Source organism: Pseudophryne corroboree, assembly GCF_028390025.1.
Source record: "Pseudophryne corroboree isolate aPseCor3 chromosome 3 unlocalized genomic scaffold, aPseCor3.hap2 SUPER_3_unloc_75, whole genome shotgun sequence".
NCBI classification, from domain to species: domain Eukaryota; kingdom Metazoa; phylum Chordata; class Amphibia; order Anura; family Myobatrachidae; genus Pseudophryne; species Pseudophryne corroboree.
The window spans coordinates 112,846-135,000 of NW_026967569.1; the positions used below are offsets into that span (position 1 = coordinate 112,846).

General features: G+C 48.3%; 1 protein-coding gene and 1 long non-coding RNA gene across 2 annotated transcripts in view; both read left to right on the forward strand.

The window, feature by feature from the left end:
* The window catches only part of LOC134984705 (oocyte zinc finger protein XlCOF7.1-like), a 277,850-nt gene that overhangs the window by 79,685 nt on the left and 176,010 nt on the right, over nt 1–22,155 (forward strand). The window lies entirely within an intron of this gene.
* On the forward strand, nt 5,601–6,288 carry LOC134984707 (uncharacterized). Its single transcript, XR_010191768.1, has 3 exons — nt 5,601–5,678; nt 5,999–6,077; nt 6,197–6,288. It is a non-coding gene; the product is annotated as an uncharacterized LOC134984707 (long non-coding RNA).

The window sequence follows — 22,155 nt, forward strand, 5'->3', positions numbered from 1 at the left end:
CTGCCCCCACCTCTCCTAATACCCCCTCTCCTGCCCCCACCCTCTCCTAATACCCTCTCTCCTGCCCCCATCCTCTCCTAATACCCCTCTCCTGCTCCATCCTCTCCTAATACCCCCTCTCCTGCCCCCATCCTCTCCTAATACCCCTCTCCTGCCCCCATCCTCTCCTAATACCCCCTCTCCTGCCCCCACCTCTCCTAATACCCCCTCTCCTGCCCCCACCTCTCCTAATACCCCCTCTCCTGCCCCCATCCTCTCCTAATACCCCTCTCCTGCTCCATCCTCTCCTAATACCTCCTCTCCTGCCCCCATCCTCTCCTAATACCCCTCTCCTGCCCCCATCCTCTCCTAATACCCCCTCTCCTGCCCCCACCTCTCCTAATACCCCCTCTCCTGCCCCCATCCTCTCCTAATACCCCCTCTCCTGCCCCCATCCTCTCCTAATACCCCCTCTCCTGCCCCCACCTCTCCTAATACCCCCTCTCCTGCCCCCATCCTCCTAATACCCCCTCTCCTGCCCCCACCTCTCCTAATACCCCCTCTCCTGCCCCCATCCTCTCCTAATACCCCCTCTCCTGCCCCCACCTCTCCTAATACCCCCTCTCCTGCCCCCATCCTCTCCTAATACCCCCTCTCCTGCCCCCACCTCTCCTAATACCCCCTCTCCTGCCCCCATCCTCTCCTAATACCCTCTCTCCTGCCCCCATCCTCTCCTAATACCCCTCTCCTGCTCCATCCTCTCCTAATACCTCCTCTCCTGTCCCCATCCTCTCCTAATACCCCTCTCCTGCCCCCATCCTCTCCTAATACCCCCTCTCCTGCCCCCACCTCTCCTAATACCCCCTCTCCTGCCCCCACCCTCTCCTAATACCCTCTCTCCTGCCCCCATCCTCTCCTAATACCCCTCTCCTGCTCCATCCTCTCCTAATACCCCCTCTCCTGCCCCCATCCTCTCCTAATACCCCTCTCCTGCCCCCATCCTCTCCTAATACCCCCTCTCCTGCCCCCACCTCTCCTAATACCCCCTCTCCTGCCCCCATCCTCTCCTAATACCCCCTCTCCTGCCCCCATCCTCTCCTAATACCCCCTCTCCTGCCCCCATCCCTCCTAATACCCCCTCTCCTGCCCCCATCCTCTCCTAATACCCCCTCTCCTGCCCCCATCCTCTCCTATTACCCCCTCTCCTGCCCCCATCCTCTCCTAATACCCCTCTCCTGCCCCCATCCTCTCCTAATACCCCTCTCCTGCTCCATCCTCTCCTAATACCTCCTCTCCTGCCCCCATCCTCTCCTAATACCCCTCTCCTGCCCCCATCCTCTCCTAATACCCCCTCTCCTGCCCCCACCTCTCCTAATACCCCCTCTCCTGCCCCCATCCTCTCCTAATACCCCCTCTCCTGCCCCCATCCTCTCCTAATACCCCCTCTCCTGCCCCCACCTCTCCTAATACCCCCTCTCCTGCCCCCATCCTCTCCTAATACCCCCTCTCCTGCCCCCATCCTCTCCTAATACCCCCTCTCCTGCCCCCACCTCTCCTAATACCCCCTCTCCTGCCCCCATCCTCTCCTAATACCCCCTCTCCTGCCCCCACCTCTCCTAATACCCCCTCTCCTGCCCCATCTTCTCCTAATACCCTCTCTCCTGCCCCCATCCTCTCCTAATACCCCTCTCCTGCTCCATCCTCTCCTAATACCTCCTCTCCTGCCCCATCCTCTCCTAATACCCCTCTCCTGCCCCCATCCTCTCCTAATACCCCCTCTCCTGCCCCCACCTCTCCTAATACCCCCTCTCCTGCCCCCATCCTCTCCTAATACCCCCTCTCCTGCCCCCATCCTCTCCTAATACCCCCTCTCCTGCCCCCACCTCTCCTAATACCCCCTCTCCTGCCCCCATCCTCTCCTAATACCCCCTCTCCTGCCCCCACCTCTCCTAATACCCCCTCTCCTGCCCCCATCCTCTCCTAATACCCCCTCTCCTGCCCCCACCTCTCCTAATACCCCCTCTCCTGCCCCCATCCTCTCCTAATACCCCCTCTCCTGCCCCCATCCTCTCCTAATACCCCCTCTCCTGCCCCCATCCTCTCCTAATACCCTCTCTCCTGCCCCCATCCTCTCCTAATACCCCTCTCCTGCTCCATCCTCTCCTAATACCTCCTCTCCTGTCCCCATCCTCTCCTAATACCCCTCTCCTAATACCCCCTCTACTGCCCCCACCTCTCCTAATACCCCCTCTCCTGCCCCCACCTCTCCTAATACCCCCTCTCCTGCCCCCATCCTCTCCTAATACCCTCTCTCCTGCCCCCATCCTCTCCTAATACCCCTCTCCTGCTCCATCCTCTCCTAATACCCCCTCTCCTGCCCCTATCCTCTCCTAATACCCCCTCTCCTGCCCCTATCCTCTCCTAATACCCCCTCTCCTGCCCCTATCCTCTCCTAATACCCCCTCTCCTGCCCCTATCCTCTCCTAATACCCCCTCTCCTGCCCCCATCCTCTCCTAATACCCCCTCTCCTGCCCCCACCTCTCCTAATACCCCCTCTCCTGCCCCCATCCTCTCCTAATACCCTCTTTCCTGCCCCCATCCTCTCCTAATACCCTCTTTCCTGCCCCCATCCTCTCCTAATACCTCCTCTCCTGCCCCCATCCTCTCCTAATACCCCTCTCCTGCCCCCATCCTCTCCTACTACCCCCTCTCCTGCCCCCATCCTCTCCTAATACCCCCTCTCCTGCCCCCACCTCTCCTAATACCCCCTCTCCTGCCCCCATCCTCTCCTAATACCCTCTCTCCTGCCCCCATCCTCTCCTAATACCCTCTCTCCTGCCCCCATCCTCTCCTAATACCCTCTCTCCTGCCCCCATCCTCTCCTAATACCCCCTCTCCTGCCCCATCCTCTCCTAATACCCCCTCTCCTGCCCCCATCCTCTCCTAATACCCCCTCTCCTGCCCCCATCCTCTCCTAATACCCCCTCTCCTGCCCCCATCCTCTCCTAATACCCCCTCTCCTGCTCCCACCTCTCCTAATACCCCCTCTCCTGCCCCCATCCTCTCCCAATACCCCCTCTCCTGCTCCATCCTCTCCCAATACCCCCTCTCCTGCCCCATCCTCTCCCAATACCCCCTCTCCTGCCCCCATCCTCTCCTAATACCCCCTCTCCTGCCCCCATCCTCTCCTAATACCCCCTCTCCTGCCCCCATCCTCTCCTAATACCCCCTCTCCTGCCCCCATCCTCTCCTAATACCCCCTCTCCTGCCCCCATCCTCTCCTAATACCCCCTCTCCTGCCCCCATCCTCTCCTAATACCCCCTCTCCTGCCCCCATCCTCTCCTAATACCCCCTCTCCTGCCCCCATCCTCTCCTAATACCCCCTCTCCTGCCCCCATCCTCTCCTAATACCCCCTCTCCTGCCCCCATCCTCTCCTAATACCCCCTCTCCTGCCCCCATCCTCTCCTAATACCCCCTCTCCTGCCCCAACCTCTCCTAATACCCCCTCTCCTGCCCCCATCCTCTCCAAATACCCCCTCTCCTGCCCCAACCTCTCCCAATACCCTCTCTCCAGCCCCATCCTCTCCTAATACCCCCTCACCTGCCCCCATCCTCTCCTAATACCCCCTCTCCTGCCCCACCCACTGCCTGTACCCTTCCACCCGCTGCCTGTACCCTGTCACCCTGTCTGTCACCCACCTCTCTTGCCACCACCTGCCGCCCCCAGTCTCTACCCTACCACCCAGTCCTGTACCCAGCCGCCCCCACCCTGTTTCCTGCCGCCCTCTCCCTGTACCCTGCCAATCACCTGCAGCCCCCTGCCTGTTACCTACTGCCCCCTGCCTCTCCTACCACCCCCTGCCCATCATCTTCCGCCACCTGGCACCACCTGCATTTCCTACCATCCCCCTGCCCGTCACCTGGCTCTCCTGCTTGCACCCTGCCACCTCCCGCCTCACCTGCTGCCCCCTACCCATCACCATCACCTGCCTCTCTTGCCACTCCCTGGCTGTTTCCTGACACATTTTCCTCTCCGGCCACCTCCTTTTCATCACCTACCGACCCCCACCTGGCCGTTACCCCCTGCCTTTTCTACAAACCTCTGCCTGTCACCTGCTTCTCCTACCACCGCCTGTCCATAACCTGACATCCACTTACACTCCTACCACCCCCTGCATGGCTCCCGACTGGGGAGGGGTGTGTGACCGGTGGCTGCATGGGGGAGGGGTGCGTGACCGGTGGCTGCATGGGGGTAGGATGTGTGACTGATGGGTGCACACATCACAGTTAGGTTGTGGTGGGAGAAGTGAGCACATCAGTGAGGGTAGAACGCTCCGCACACATGGGGTTGGATGTACCTGTGTATCAGTGACGTGCGGGGAGACGGAGCTTTTCCTGTCATACTAACGTATACACCACGGTTTTCACTATATACAGTATATGTAAAATTGTAAAATACAAAGAACATATGAATATCATCTTTGAATTATTCTAATCATTTCTATAGTCAAAAGTCTGAAGTAAAAAATCTATGGTAGGTGAGGCAGTGCCCCCCCTCCACCGACCTTACCCACACTCGCCAAATTTATACCCCTCTTCCTGTGTATAATGCCCAGATGTGTATAAACTGCTGCACCTGTGTATAATGTCCACATGTATATACTAATACTCCTGTGTATAATGCCCACATGCATGTACTGCTGCACCTGTGTATAATGCCGACACCTGTATACCGCTGCACCTGTGTATAATGTCCACATTGTATACCGCTGCACCTGTATATAATGTCCACATGTATATACCGCTGCCCCTGTGTATAATGGCCACATGTGTATATACCGCTGCCCCTGTGTATAATGGCCACATGTGTATATACCGCTGCCCCTGTGTATAATGGCCACATGTGTATATACCGCTGCCCCTGTGTATAATGGCCACATGTGTATATACCGCTGCCCCTGTGTATAATGGCCACATGTGTATATACCGCTGCCCCTGTGTATAATGCCCACATGTGTATATACCGCTGCCCCTGTGTATAATGCCCACATGTGTATATACCGCTGCCCCTGTGTATAATGCCCACATGTGTATATACCGCTGCCCCTGTGTATAATGCCCACATGTGTATATACCGCTGCACCTATGTATAATCCTTGGGCTCAAATATTGTGTGTAAATCTGACTCTGGTACTAGCCAGTGCCTCTTGAGAAATGTACCTCACCGCACGTCCCTGGTGTGCATGTCTAGTAGGTACATTGAGTAGAAAGGAGGTAACCATAATGCAGAGGTAAGTGTGCCCATTACAGGACAGGTGCACTGTATGTTTGGGTTGGGATGAGCGTGTCTATTGGTACGATAGTAATAATACAGGGACATGACTGGGGAGGTTAGGGGATCTGGAAGCGTCACAGTGACATCACATATCTATAGTAATAATACAGGGACTTAACTGGGGAGGTGAGGGGATCTGGGAGTATTTATAGTGATGTCTCCCCCATTTTGCAAGGTTACACAGTAGTGAAGAAGACATCCGGTGAGTGTGAGACACCAAGCAGCCATCCCCGTGTGTGAGAAAGAAGAAGGACCCAGAGCCTCATCCCGGTGCCTCCACCTCACTCACTGACACATGAGACACATTGAGCAGAAGATCCTGGAACTCACCAACAAGATCATTCAGCTGCTGACTGGAGAGGTGACTGCTGGGAATGGGACATTATACAGTAACACCGGGGGATGTGTCTGGGTGATGACTGGAGAGGTGACTGCTGGGAATGGGACATTATACAGTAACATCAGGGGATGTGTCTGGGCGATGACTGGAGAGGTGACTGCTGGGAATGGGACATTATACAGTAACATCAGGGGATGTGTCTGGGCGATGACTGGAGAAATGACTGCTGGGAATGGGACATTATACAGTAACACCAGGGGATGTGTCTGGGTGATGACTGTATCACTGTGTGTGTCAGGTTCCTATAAGGTGTCAGGATGTCACTGTCTGTCTCCATGCAGGAGGGGGAGTATATAGAGGAACACAGGGGTCTGTACAAGGACGTGATGATGGAGAATCACCGGCCCCTCACATCACTGGGTAAGAGGAGACTGTCATGTATTGTACAGGGGAGAGCAGGTATGGGGGCCCCCTATATAGACACATCATCTGATAATCAGATATATACACTGTACTCAGTCACTGTGTGTCTCCTACAGATGGGCCCAGTAACAGAGATACCCCAGAGAGATGTCCCCGTCCTCTGTATTCCCAGGATTGTACAGAGGAGAATCACAGGATCCCACAGGAGGATCAGGTAGGTGGGATTTAGGGCCTCACCCATATACCAAAGTGACTGTCACTATATGATCTGTAGAGGAGCTGTGTGTTTTATACACTGATATTATACTGTATCACCTCAGTTTAATCTGACTGTATGCAAATGTCATTATAGTGTTTTGTTTGTTTTTTAGGCACAACGTCTGTCTGATATAAAGACAGAAAATATAAAGGGAGAAGAAGAGACGTATGTGACTGATATAAAGGCAGAAGATATAGAAGGAGAAGAAGAGACGTATGTGACTGATATAAAGGCAAAAGATATAGAGGGAGAAGAAGAGACGTATGTGACTGATATGAAGGCAGAAGATACAGAGGGAGAAGAAGAGACGTATGTGACTGATATAAAGACAGAAGATATAGAGGGAGAAGAAGAGACGTATGTGACTGATATAAAGGCAGAAGATATAGAGGGAGAAGAAGAGACGTATGTGAGGGGTGATCAGCAGTGTAAGGAGGAGGAGATCCCTACAGATATCAGCACAGGTGAGTAATAAACACTTATTACAGAAGTCACATATTCTCATTGCTCAGTCACTACAGCAATCTCTTATCCTACACCCTCCTCTGCCATCAGCCCTGTTCTCAGTTGGGTGTTTCTAACACAAGACTATCCATGACAAATATCACATGTAGAGGGCTTTTCTCATACGTCCTAGAGAATGCTGTGGACGCTTCGAGAACCATGGGGTATAGACGGGATCCGCAGGAGACATCGGCACTTTAAGACTTTAAAAGGGGTGTGAACTGGCTCCTCCCTCTATGCCCCTCCTCCATACTCCAGTTAGATTCTGTGCCCAGCGAGACTGGATGCACACTGAGGAGCTCTCCAGAGTTTGTCAGAGAAGGACTTTATTTAGGTTTATAATTTTCAGGGAGACCTACAGGCTCTCTGCATCGTGGGAGTGAGGGGGGAGAAGCAGACCTACTTCTGTTAGTTCAAGGGCTCTGCTTCTTAGGCTACTGGACACCATTGGCTCCAGAGGGTCAGATCACTTGGTGCGCCTAGCTGCTTGTTCCCGGAGCCGCGCTGTCATCTCCCTCACAGAGCCAGAAGACAGAAGTCGGGTGAGTAAAGGAAGATCAAAGACTTCAGTGACGGCAGTTGGATCCGACGACACACCGGTCGTTCCTGGGTGTGATTCTGCATACAGAATTACGGAGAGTTTTTCTTCCGGTGGAAAAGGCTCTGGAAATACAGAACATGGTAAAACAGATTCTGAAAACGGCAAAAGTGTCAGTTCCTCAATGCACTCGGTTGCTGGGGAAGATGGTGGCGGCCTACAAGGCCATTCCGTATGGCAGGTTCCATGCCAGGGGTGCTTCAGTGGGACCTGTTGGACAGGTGGTCCGGGTCTCACCTGGACATGCACCGGAAAATAATCCTATCTTCCAGGACCAGAATCTCCCTTCTGTGGTGGCTGCACAGTTCTCACCTTCTGGAGGGACGCAGGTTCGGGATTCAGGATTGGATCCTGGTGACCATGGATGCAAGTCTCCGAGGCTGGGGAGCAGTCACACAGGGGTGAAACTTTCAGGGAAAATGGTCAAGCCAGGAAGCTTGTCTGCACATAAACATTCTGGAACTAAGGGCCATTTACAACGGCATTCTGCAAGCGGAACATCTTCGCGGTCTGCCCGTCTTGATTCAATCAGAGAACATAACAGCAGTGGCGTACATAAAACACAAGGGCGGAACAAATTTCGGCCTTATCAATTTTCTTTCCGAAAGAATTGGCTTCCCTTCCAGAAGTTCAGACCTTCGTGCTGCACATCCAACCTCCATTTGTGCCCCCAGTGGCACCATGGGATCTTAATGTGGTGTTGCAGTTCCTGCAATCTCATTGGTTTGAACCTTTACGTAAGGTTGAGTTAAAATTCCTTACTTGGAAAGTAGTCATGTTGTTGGCCTTGGCGTCCGTGAGGTGAGTTTCTGAATTGGCGGCTTTGTCTCACAAAAGCCCCTATTTAATCTTCCATGCTGATAGAGCGGAGTTGAGAACTCATCAGCAATTTCTACCAAAAGTGGTTTCTTCATTTCACGTAAACCAGCCTATTGTGGTGCCAGTGGCTACTGATGCCTTGGCGGAATCGAAGTCTCAATGTGGTCAGAGCTTTGAAAATCTATGTCGCCAGAACCGTGCAGATTAGGAAAACAGAGGCTCTGTTTGTCCTGTGTGCTCACAACAAGATTGGGACTCCTGCTTCCAAGCAGACTATTGCGCGCTGGATCTGTAATACGATTCAGCAGGCTCATTCTACGGCAGGGTTGCTGTTACCGAAATCGGTGAAAGCCCATTCTACCAGAAAGGTGGGCTTTTCCTGGGCAGCTGCCCTAGGGGTCTCGGCATTACAGCTTTGCCGAGCAGCTACTTGGTCGGGTTCAAACACCTTTGCAAGGTTTTACAAGTTTGATACCCTGGCCGAGGAGGACCTCTTGTTTGGTCAATCGGTGCTGCAGAGTCATCCGCACTCTCCCGCCCGTTCTAGAGCTTTGGTATAAACCCCATGGTTCTTGAAGCATCCCCAGCATCCTCTAGGACGTATGAGAAAATAGGATTTTAATACCTACCGGTAAATTCTTTTCTCTTAGTCCGTAGAGGATGCTGGGCACGTGTCGCAGTGCAGATGGTATCTGCAGTTATTGGTTGTAGTTACTCTCATGTTGCATTAAGTACAGTCAGTCTGTGGCTGATGTTGGTCATGCCGTTGCATGCATGCGTTGTTGAATGCCATGTTGTACGGCGTGTTGGAGGTGTGAGCTGGTATGTATCTCACCTTAGTTTATAAAATTAAATAAATCCTTTTCCTCGGAATGTCCGTCTCCCTGGGCACAGTTCCTGTAACTGGAGTCTGGAGGAGGGGCATAGAGGGAGGAGCCAGTGCACACCCCTTTTAAAGTCTTAAAGTGCCCATATCTCCTGCGGATCCCGTCTATACCCCATGGTTCTTGAAGCATCCCCAGCATCTTCTACGGACTAAAAGAAAAGGATTTACCGGTAGGTATTAAAATCCTATTATTACATACAACACTATAATGTTATTAAAAGTAACAAGCAGAAGTTTATTAGTGATTATATATAAATGTGTGTGTGTGTGTGTGTGTGTGTGTGTGTGTGTGTGTGTGTGTGTGTGTGTGTGTGTATCTTTCTTTCTCTCTGCCTGCCTGCTGCGGGGTACACTGGGCTCCACAATGATTGGACAATGGGGTGTAGAATATATATATATATATATATATATATATATATACACACACACACATACACACAGATATATATACACATATACAGGTTGAGTATCCCATATCCATATATTCCGAAGTACGGAATATTCCGAAATACGGACTTTTTTGACTGAGAGTGAGTTAGTGATACCTTTGTTTTTTGATGTCTCAATGTACACAAACTTTGTTTAATACACAAAGTTATTAAAAATATTGTATTAAATGACCTTTAGGCTGTGTGTATAAGGTGTATATGAAACATATATGATGTGTGTGAATGTACACACATTTTGTTTAATGTACAAAGTTATAAAAAATATTGGCTAAAATGACCTTCAGGCTGTGTGTATAAGGTGTATATGTAACATAAATGCATTCTGTGCTTAGATTTAGGTCCCATCACCATGATATCTCATTATGGTATGCAATTATTCCAAAATACGGAAAAATCCCATATCTAAAATATCTCTGGTCCCAAGCATTTTGGATAAGGGAGACTCAACCTGTGTGTGTATATGTGTGTATATATATATATATATATATATATATATATATATATATAATATACACCCAATGAGTAAGGAGGCACTCAGAGACTTCCAGTAGAAAAACACGTTTTAGTGAAAGCACTGCAAGTTACAACATCATCAACGTTTCGGGGCCCGTAGCCCCTTCTTCAGGATATCAAACAGTGGCCCTCATTCCGAGTTGTTCGCTCGGTATTTTTCATCGCATCGCAGTGAAAATCCGCTTAGTACGCATGCGCAATGTTCGCACTGCGACTGCGCCAAGTAACTTTACTATGAAGAAAGTATTTTTACTCACGGCTTTTTCTTCGCTCCGGCGATCGTAATGTGATTGACAGGAAATGGGTGTTACTGGGCGGATACACGGCGTTTCAGGGGCGTGTGGCTGAAAACGCTACCGTTTCCGGAAAAAACGCAGGAGTGGCCGGGGAAACGGTGGGAGTGCCTGGGCGAACGCTGGGTGTGTTTGTGACGTCAACCAGGAACGACAAGCACTGAAATGATCGCACAGGCAGAGTAAGTCTGGAGCTACTCTGAAACTGCTAACTCGTTTGTAATCGCAATATTGCGCGTACGTCGGTCGCAATTTTAAGAAGCTAAGACTCACTCCCAGTAGGCGGCGGCTTAGCGTGTGTAACTCTGCTACATTCGCCTTGCGAGCGAACAACTCGGAATGAGGGCCCGTGACACAAAACCAACATTTATAAGTGCACTCACCCCTCCAAGACGTCCCCCCCAGGTTGCCGCCGCCCCCGTGTCCAGGGCCCGGCGTCCGTCTCCACGAGCGGGTTGCTTCCGCCGGAAGTGACGTCACCGGTCCCGCCCACGTTGCTGCGGCAACCCTGTAAACAAAACAATAGAAGAATCTGGTTGAGAGGAAGCCGGTCCGTGCGGCGTCATGCTGTGCATGCTCAAAGGTGCGCTGTGCTGCGTAAAAGCAAAGTGGTGACATATAAAAACTGCTGCTGTCTGCCTCATAACTACTGAGACTCCTAAACAAACTCCTAAAAAGACTCCTCAATACGGAGGACTTCAGTGATAATCATCTGGCCTCACTCCGAGGAGACCTAATGTGATCTACCGTGTGATAATAAATCTGGTTAAAAACTGATAATAGTGGTATAAAATGATTTTACAAAGTGACTGTACTCACTAATATGTTAAAAACTGTGTACCCACGTTACTTAAAAACATCCCCACCTTACAAAGATGGGACAAACCCCATGTGAATCCTATAGCTATCATAAATACTAGCGTCATGCCCTTGATAACAAGCATGCAACCATTCACTGCTGACTCCCTCTCCCCATCTAATACCCAGCATCATTGTGACATACATTTACAAACAAAATCAGCAAATACAAAACAACATATGACATATATGGACTAACAATAAAAACAGAGAGTACATGTAAACTCCACACGGTTGTTAGCAGCATTTAGAAAAAAAGAAGAAGGGCAAGAGAACAAAAACCATCTCATCAGTCCTCAGATGGCTCTCTATTTGTAATATTACCATAAGAAGCTTGGGGGCCCTCAAGAGGGGGCATTCTTCCACTATATAAGAGTGACAACTAAGTCTCTGAGTGCCTCCTTACTCATTGGGTGCATGTATGGAGGTGAATATCTCATAGGAGGGCACCTGAGCCAGTAAGCCCACGGAGGCTTTCCGAGTGCCGGCCATCTATGATGCATATATATGTATATATGTATATGTGTATATATATATATATATATATATATATATATATTCTCTGACGTCCTAGTGGATGCTGGGGACTCCGTAAGGACCATGGGGAATAGCGACTCCGCAGGAGACTGGGCACATCTCCTCCCACTATGACCCTCCTCCAGACCTCAGTTAGAATCCTGTGCCCGGCTCGAGCTGGATGCACACTAGGGGCTCTCCTGAGCTCCTAGAAAGAAAGTATATTTTAGGTTTTTTATTTTACAGTGAGACCTGCTGGCAACAGGCTCACTGCACCGAGGGACTAAGGGGAGAAGAAGCGAACCTACCTGCTTGCAGAGTGGATTGGGCTTCTTAGGCTACTGGACACCATTAGCTCCAGAGGGATCGACCGCATGGAACCGGCCATGGATGTTCGGTCCAGGAGCCGCGCCACCGGCCCCCTTACAGAGCCAGAAGCAAGAAGAGTCCGGAAAATCGGCGGCTGAAGACCTCAGTCTTCTCCAAGGTAGCGCACAGCACTGCAGCTGTGCGCCATTGCTACTCATACACACTTCGGTCACTGAGGGTGCAGGGCGCTAGGGGGGGGGCGCCCTGAGCAGCAATAAATACACTTTGGCTGGCAAATATATCACAATATATAGCCCCAGAGGCTATATATGTGATAATTACCCCTGCCAGAATACAGAAAACAGCGGGAGAAAAGTCAGCCGAAAAGGTGGCAGAGCTATCTCCCTCAGCACACTGGAGCCATTTCTCCCTCACAGCTCCGCTGGAAGGAAGCTCCCTGGCTCTCCCCTGCAGACTACACTACAGAAAGGGTTAAAAAGAGAGGGGGGGCACTAAAATTAGGCGCAATATACATATACAGCAGCTATAAGGGGATATAATTTGGTTAATCCCTGTATTATATAGTGCTCTGGTGTGTGCTGGCATACTCTTACTCTGTCTCCCCAAAGGGCTTTGTGGGGTCCTGTCTTCTATCAGAGCATTCCCTGTGTGTGTGCGGTGTGTCGGTACGGCTGTGTCGACATGTTTGATGAGGAGGCCGATGTGGAGGAGGAGCAGGTGCCTATAAATGTGTTGTCACCCCCTGCGGAGCAGACACCTGAGTGGAAGGAATTACGCGAAAGAGTCGACTCCTTACATAAAAAATTTGACGACATGCCAAATGCGGGACAGCCGGCTTCTCAGCTCGTGCCTGCCCAGGCGTCTCAAAGGCCATCCGGGGCTTTAAAGCGCCCGCTACCTCAGATGGCAGACACGGATGTCGACACGGATACTGATACCAGTGTCGACGACGATGACGCAAATGTAATGTCCACTAGGGCCACTCGTTATATGATTGAGGCAATGAAAAATGTTTTATACATTTCTGATGTAACCCCAGGTACCACAAAAAAGGGTATTATGTTTGGGGAGAAAAAACTGCCTGTAGTCTTTTTCCCTTCTGAAGAATTAAATGAGGTGTGTGAGGTAGCGTGGGCTTCCCCCGATAGAAAATTGGTGATTTCAAAAAAATTACTAATGGCGTACCCTTTACCGCCAGAGGATAGGTCACGTTGGGAAACACCACCTAGGGTGGATAAAGCGCTTACACGTCTATCAAAAAAGATGGCACTACCGTCTCCGGATACGGCCGCCCTAAAGGAACCTGCTGATAGAAAGCAGGAGGCTCTCCTGAAGGCTATATATACACACACTGGTGTTATACTGAGACCAGCTATTGCTTCAGCGTGGATGTGCAGTGCTGCAGCTGCGTGGTCAGAAACCCTGTCAGAAAACATTGACACTCTAGACAGGGACACTATATTGCTTAACATAGAGCATATTAAAGACGCGGTCTTTTACATAAGAGATGCACAGAGGGATATTTGCCGGCTGGCATCTAAAATCAGTGCACTGTCCATTTCTGCCAGGAGAGGGTTATGGACCCGGCAGTGGACAGGGGATGCAGATTCTAAAAGGCACATGGAAGTTTTGCCTTACAAGGGTGAGGAGTTGTTCGGAGATGGTCTTTCGGACCTGGTGTCCACAGCAACGGCTGGGAGGTCAGCTTTTTTACCACATGTCCCCGCACAACCAAAGAAAGCACCGTATTATCAGGTGCAGTCCTTTCGTCCCCAAAAGAGCAGGCGAGGTAGAGGCGCGTCCTTTCTGCCCAGAGGCAGAGGTAGAGGAAAAAAGCTGCAGCATTCAGCCATTTCCCAGGAACAAAAGTCCTCCCCCGCTTCATCAGCTAAGTCCACCGCATGATGCTGGGGCTCAACAGGCGGTGCCAGGTACGGTGGGGGCCCGTCTCAAAAATTTCAGCAATCAGTGGGCTCGCTCACAAGTGGATCCCTGGATTCTTCAAGTGGTATCTCAGGGGTACAAGCTGAAATTAGAGACATTACCCCCCCGCCGTTTCCTCAAATCTGCCTTACCAACGACTCCCTCAGACAGGGAGGCTGTGTTAGAGGCAATTCACAAGCTGTATTCCCAGCAGGTGATAGTCAAAGTGCCCCTACTTCAACAAGGATGGGGTTACTATTCCACAATGTTTGTGGTACCGAAACCGGACGGTTCGGTGAGACCCATTTTAAATTTAAAATCCTTGAACACATATATAAAAAAAATTCAGGTTCACGATGGAATCGCTCAGGGCGGTTGTTGCAAGCCTGGAAGAGGGGGATTACATGGTATCTCTGGACATCAAGGATGCTTACCTACATGTCCCCATTTACCATCCTCACCAGGAGTACCTCAGATTTGTGGTACAGGATTGTCATTACCAATTCCAGACGTTGCAGTTCGGCCTGTCCACGGCACCGAGGGTATTTACCAAGGTAATGGCCGCAATGATGATACTCCTTCGAAAAAAGGGAGTTTTAATTATCCCATACTTGGACGATCTCCTGATAAAAGCGAGATCCAGAGAGCAGTTGTTAGTGGGCGTAGCACTATCTCAGGAGGTGCTACACCAGCATGGTTGGATTCTGAATATTCCAAAGTCACAACTGGTTCCTGCGACACGTCTACTGTTCCTGAGAATGATTCTGGACACAGTCCAGAAAAAAGTGTTTCTCCCAGAGGAGAAAGCCAAGGAGCTGTCGTCTCTGGTCAGAGGCCTCCTAAAACCAAAACAGGTGTCGGTGCATCACTGCACACGAGTCCTGGGAAAGATGGTAGCTTCCTACGAAGCGATCCCATTCGGCAGGTTCTATGCCAGAATATTTCAGTGGGACCTCTTGGACCAATGGTCCGGATCGCATCTTCAAATGCAACGGCTGATAACCCTGTCTCCAAGGACCAGGGTGTCTCTCCTGTGGTGGCTGCAGAGTGCTCATCTTCAAGAGGGCCGCAGATTCGGCATACAGGACTGAATCCTGGTGACCACGGGTGCCAGCCTTCGAGGCTGGGGGGCAGTCACGCTGGGAAGAAACTTCCAAGGACTTTGGACAAGTCACGAGACTTCCCTACACATAAATGTTCTGGAACTGAGGGCCATTTACAATGCCCTGAGTCAGGCAAAGGCCCTGCTTCAAAACCAACCGGTTCTGATCCAGTCAGACAACATCACGGCTGTCGCCCATGTAAACCGACAGGGCTGCACAAGAAGCAGGGCGGCGATGGCAGAAGCCACAAGGATTCTCCGATGGGCGGAAAATCACGTGTTAGCACTGTCAGCAGTGTTCATTCCGGGAGTGGACAACTGGGAAGCGGACTTCCTCAGCTGACACGACCTCCACCCGTGAGAGTGGGGACTTCATCCAGAAGTCTTCCAACAGATAGTTAACCTTTGGGAAAAGCCACAGGTGGACATGATAGCGTCCCGCCTAAACAAAAAACTATAAAACTATTGCACCAGGTCAAGGGACCCTCAGGCGATAGCAGTGGACGCTCTAGTGACACCGTGGGTGTACCGGATTGTTTATGTGTTCCCTCCTCTTCCTCTCATACCCAAGGTACTGAGGATAATAAGGAAAAAATGAGTAAGAACTATACTCATTGTTCCGGATTGGCCAAGTGTTAGGGTCTCCTGCCCTGTGCTGCCACGTCGTCATGGCAACCGGGAGACAAGTGCTAGCGGAGTAACCTGAGCGCAGCTGATACTCCGGTTCGGGTCTTTTGCTGTGCAGTGGTTACAGGCTCTGTGCACGGCAGGGGATCCGGTGCTGGTTTTTGTGCTCACAGTCTGTGGTCTGAATGGGGCGTGGACAGCACCTGCTTTATAAGGCCTCTTCTCAGGTTAAGCAGATGCTGCTGAATCTTTGTTGGTTAGTCAGTTCCTGAAAGTTAGCCAGTACTGTGTAGCTTTGTATATGTTGTTGCATACTGCAAATAGGCCTGGGGATTTGGTACTACACTCTGCCAATCCAGACCTAGCAGTAAGACTGGAGTCAGTCGTTTATCTTGCTGGGGTTCTTTTACTACTCTGTGAACTTAGCAAGTTTGCGGCTGTATTCTAAGACTTGCCTGCCTAAATCCTGTCTCACTGTGCAAGGTGTCAGGTGTCAGTTTAGTGGCAGTAAGCTGAACCTGTGCACTGCAAGTGAGAATTAGGATTGTGGAGACTCTCCTTGTGTCTATCATTCCATCTCTGACCAAGGAGTTTACTGCCACACCCGTTGGTAACCCTTTAGGGTTTTGATGTTGCCCTTAGCAACATCATTTCGGGTTCTCTACGTATTAAAACACAACATCTTGCTTTTCCCATCTGAGCATTACTAATACTAGGGAGATACCCAGTTCCTTAGCCTCTGGGCTTCTCTGTTCACTTTGTGTGTATTTTGTTACCCTATCACCTTCTGTGTACGTAATGTCATATTCCCCAGTCTGTCTGTGAGTTCATTTGTTTTGCATACCTATCCGTTCAGACACCAGTACATTCCTGCAGGCACTGGTGTGCATAACAGTTGAAACACCAGTACATTCCTGCAGGCACTGGAGTGCATAACAGTTCTGACACCAGTACATTCCTGCAGGCACTGGTGTGCATAACACCAAGAAGGTCTTGGTACCCGGAACTTCAGGAGTTAATCTCAGAGGACCCATGGCCTCTGCCGCTCAGACAGGACCTGCTGCAGCAGGGGCCCTGTCTGTTCCAAGACTTAACGCGGCTGTGTTTGACGGCATGGCGGTTGAACGCCGGATCCTAAAGGAAAAGGGCATTCCGGAAGAAGTCATTCCTACGCTGATTAAAGCCAGGAAAGATGTAACTGCAAAACATTATCACCGCATATGGCGAAAATATGTTGCTTGGTGTGAGGCCAGAAAGGCCCCAACAGAGGAATTTCAACTGGGTCGATTTCTACACTTCCTACAGGCAGGAGTGACTATGGCCCTGAAATTAGGCTCCATTAAGGTACAGATCTCGGCTCTGTCGATTTTCTTCCAGAAAGAACTAGCTTCACTACCTGAAGTTCAGACATTTGTAAAAGGAGTGCTGCATATTCAGCCCCCTTTTGTGCCTCCAGTGGCACCTTGGGATCTTAACGTGGTGTTGAGTTTCTTAAAATCACATTGGTTTGAGCCACTAAAAACCGTGGATCTAAAATATCTCACGTGGAAAGTGGTCATGTTATTGGCCTTGGCTTCGGCCAGGCGTGTATCAGAATTGGCGGCTTTGTCATGTAAAAGCCCTTATCTGATTTTCCATATGCATAGGGCGGAATTGAGGACTCGTCCCCAGTTTCTCCCTAAGGCGGTGTCAGCTTTTCACTTGAACCAACCTATTGTAGTGCCTGCGGCTAATAGGGACTTGGAGGATTCCAAGTTACTGGATTTAGTCAGGGCCTTGAAAATGTATGTTTCCAGGACGGCTGGAGTCAGAAAAACTGACTTGCTATTTATCCTGTATGCACCCAACAAGATGGGTGCTCCTGCTTCTAAGCAGACTATTGCTCGCTGGATTTGTAACACAATTCAGCTGGCGCATTCTGCGGCTGGACTGCCGTATCCTAAATCAGTAAAGGCCCATTCCACAAGGAAGGTGGGCTCATCTTGGGCGGCTGCCCGAGGGGTCTCGGCTTTACAACTTTGCCGAGCTGCTACTTGGTCAGGGGCAAACACGTTTGCAAAATTCTACAAATTTGATACCCTGGCTGAGGAGGACCTGGAGTTCTCTCATTCGGTGCTGCAGAGTCATCCGCACTCTCCCGCCCGTTTGGGAGCTTTGGTATAATCCCCATGGTCCTTACGGAGTCCCCAGCATCCACTAGGACGTCAGAGAAAATAAGATTTTACTCACCGGTAAATCTATTTCCCGTAGTCCATAGTGGATGCTGGGCGCCCGTCCCAAGTGCGGACTGTCTGCATTACTTGTATATAGTTATTGTTAACTAAAAGGGTTATTGTTGAGCCATCTGTTGAGAGGCTCTGTTATGTTCATACTGTTAACTGGGTATAATATCACGAGTTATACGGTGTGATTGATGTGGCTGGTATGAGTCTTACCCGGGATTCAAAATCCATCGCTATTGTGTCAGCTCTTCCGGGCACAGTATCCTAGCTGAGGTCTGGAGGAGGGTCATACTGGGAGGTGCCAGTGCACACCAGGTAGTCCTAAATCTTTCTTAGATGTGCCCAGTCTCCTGCGGAGCCGCTATTCCCCATGGTCCTTACGGAGTCCCCAGCATCCACTACGGACTACGAGAAATAGATTTACCGGTGAGTAAAATCTTATTATAAATAAATAAATAAATAAATATATATAGATAGATAGATAGATAGATATATAGATATATATATAGATAGATATATAGATATATATATAGATAGATATATAGATATATATATAGATATATATATATATATATATATATATATATATATATATATAATTATATTATATAGATATATAGATATTATATATATATAGATATAGATAGATAGAACAGGGGTTCCACAGAAGTGGAAGGGGCACTCACTAGTAAATAACATATACAATTAAGTTGCATAAAACATTCATGTTTTTAATAGTCAGTAGCACCAATTCGCCTTTGATCGACGTTTCGACCCCTTGACCGGGTCTTTCTCAAGATAGGCAGGATCGGTAAACATTCACATCATTTTTCAAGGTATATACATAGTGTCCTCAATATTTGGCACACATTTTTTAGTTGCAGGCAACCCTATGTCCACAGAATTAAGGGAAGACCCAAGAATCACCGGCCGCACCCGAGGCGGGGTGGCCACCCGAAGAAGGGCGCGAAGGCGACGACGATAGATTCTGTATTTAATTTGTCAGACTATCGATTTAAGTGATTCCGAAATAGCACTTTTATCGAAAGGCCTGACATTTGTTCCGACAACTAAGCACAACAAATTTCAAAACACTGTTGAACTTTACAGATTTAGCCGTAACCTTAGGTTAAAGGAATTCTTTTGCGTCAAAACATCAGACACCTATACATCCAAATTTAAACAAGTCACAATTTGATCCCATGTCCGCTAATGCTAGTATTAAGACATTTACACGCATTGTTCAGAAGGACATTAATGAGTGTCAGGTACCCAAAATGTATGATAATTTATCCACTGACGAGCGTATTGCATTGAAGAATCTACGGGATAATCCCTTTATAGTTATCCGCCCAGCGGATAAGGGAGGAGCAGTGGTGGTCCAAAATTGGACCGACTATGACAAGGAAATTCTGTCACAGCTATCGGATTCTAACACATATCTCAAATTAGACTACAACCCGGTAAAAGAGATTAAAACTCAGGTTGATGGGTCTCTGACACGGGGATTTGAAAGTGGTTGGTTGGATCAGGAGTTATATGCCTATCTTACGGTTGATTATCCGAAATGTCCCATTATTTACACCCTACCAAAGGTGCATAAAACACTTGATAAACCGCCTGGGAGGCCGATTATAGCGGCAGAAGGGTCGGTGCTTCAGCCTCTAGCTATCTATATTGATAGTATACTTCAGCCCTTAGTATTGGACAACAGTAGTCACATTTGTGACTCCAATGACTTTCTTGAACTTATCCGGAATATCACCCTGTTAGACGAACCAATAATATTGGCAACCATGGACGTATGTTCTTTATATACAATTATTCCGCACGATCAGGGTCTGGAAGCGGTGGCAACAGCCCTACTGAAGTCGGTCAATCTTAAACAACCCATCGAGTACATCTTGGAGCTGGTTAAGTTGGTTCTAACTTTAAATCATTTTTCCTATAAGGATCTATTTTTTATGCAGAAATCAGGCACGGCCATGGGCTCAAATCTGGCCCCGTCATATGCTAATTTGTATATGGCACAATACGAGGAAACTAATATTTATCCGAAGTATGGTAAATTCATACGTCTGTATAAACGATATATTGACGATGTATTTATACTATGGACAGGTACTGAGCAGACTTTTGTCAATATGGTCGAAGATTTGAACCAACTGGCATCACCAGTTAGGTTCACGTATACTGTATCGACCAATGAGATTTGTTTTCTTGATATTAGGGTAATTATTAGAGAGGGGAGATTTATAACTACCCTTTTTCGGAAGGCCACTGACCGTAATACCACACTTTTGGCCAACAGCCATCACCCTCCATCGTTAAAAGACAACTTACCGGTATCCCAATACCTTAGGGTGATGCGTATAAACTCGGAGACAGAAGCAATGAACACACAAATTACTGAGATGACGGCCAGATTCATTGAACGTGGCTACAAACGAAGGATCCTTGAGGGATGCCTGAGGAAAGCCACTAGGATTTTTAAGGGAGAAGCTAGGGCTAGAAGTGATAACACCGGCAGGATGACATTCTCTACTACCTTTAATGGGATGTCTGGTTGTATTCGGAAATCAATCAATAAGCATTGGCCCATTGTGACCTCGGACACTACACTACCATTTACCCATATGCCGACACCGATGATGGCATTTGGTAGGGGACCAAATTTAAGACCGCTTTTGATGCGTCCTACGGTGTTCCCAGATGAGAATCCTGATAAGTTCTGTGTTATGAAACAAAAACTTGGATGTTTCTCCTGTGGGGGTTGTGTGACTTGCAGGTCTATGGTGACGGGTCCCACTGTGATGCATCCCCAGACAGGGAAGAAAATACGTATCACATATCACTTACACTGTCGTTTAGACTATGTTATTTACATACTTATCTGTCCATGTGGTTTATATTATGTGGGGCTTACCACCAGGCCCTTTAGAGATCGAATGGCCAATCACCATACTTCCATTCGCGCAGCATTTGAAACTGGAAGTACTGATAAACCAGTGGCCCGACACTTTTTTGAAAACAAACATCAGGTGTCTAGCATGAGATGCAAACTGATAGATTGGGTTCCACCTATACAGGGTGGTGGTGACAGAACTCTCGCGCTCAAGCAGCGCGAGAGTTACTGGATCTACACCTTGGATACGGTTTTTCCTAAGGGAATGAACGAATATAACCCATTAAATCTTTTTATCAAACGGTAAAAGGCCTCATATGTTGGGGTCACTCCTTGCTGATATGTCCCCTTAAATAGGGTTTATAATTTAGACCCTTGTGATGTTTTGTTGCTTGGGTCTGTTGAATCTACTCTTTGGCTTTTATATTTATTGGTTGATGGTGCCCCTGTTATCAGGGGACCTTCGGTCAATTTTTGGTCTGACCAGGTGACTTTTAGTCTCCTGGGCTGGACCTTAAGGTTCTTGCCCCTGTTCCTATCTCCAACAGTTGATTTTTTTGAGGAGTGCGAAGTTATTGTATCTATACATAATTGTGCCATTTTTTGATATTATGTATTATTTGTATTAGTATGTACATTATTCTAGTGCTACATCTCCCTGAATATATAATGGTTTTATAATACTTGACGGTCATCTTTGGAGTTGTTTTGCCCCCACAGGGGTATCCTATATATTTTGATAATATGTTCATCTGATATTACGAGGGGGGATGGGATTGTTATGTTTACATGTAATAATTATTGTCTCTTTGTATTTTTATAAAATGTTATTTGTGAAATGTATGGTTAGACACTCATACGTCTAAACCTTATTGGGACAATACCAATTATGTATGTAACAAGTACTTTGATGTTGGAGATGTGAGCGGTTGGGCTGGACCGTTGTGGATGTTGTACCACTTTAAGCCCTCAGGTTCCATTGTTGCATGATGTTATAGATGCTTTATGAGTGACACATACATGTATGTTCATATGTGTTATGTGTCCTTTATTTATTTACACATATTTTGATTTTTATTTTTATTATTATCTTTATTTTTGTTTTGTATTTTTGTTTTTTATTTTTGTTTTTTATTTTACTTTATTTATATTTATTTTTATTCTTATTTATTTCTATTTACATTTATTATTATTTTTATTTTTATTTTACTTTATTATTTTTATTTATTATTTTTTATTCTCTATTCCATATATATTTTCTATTCCATATC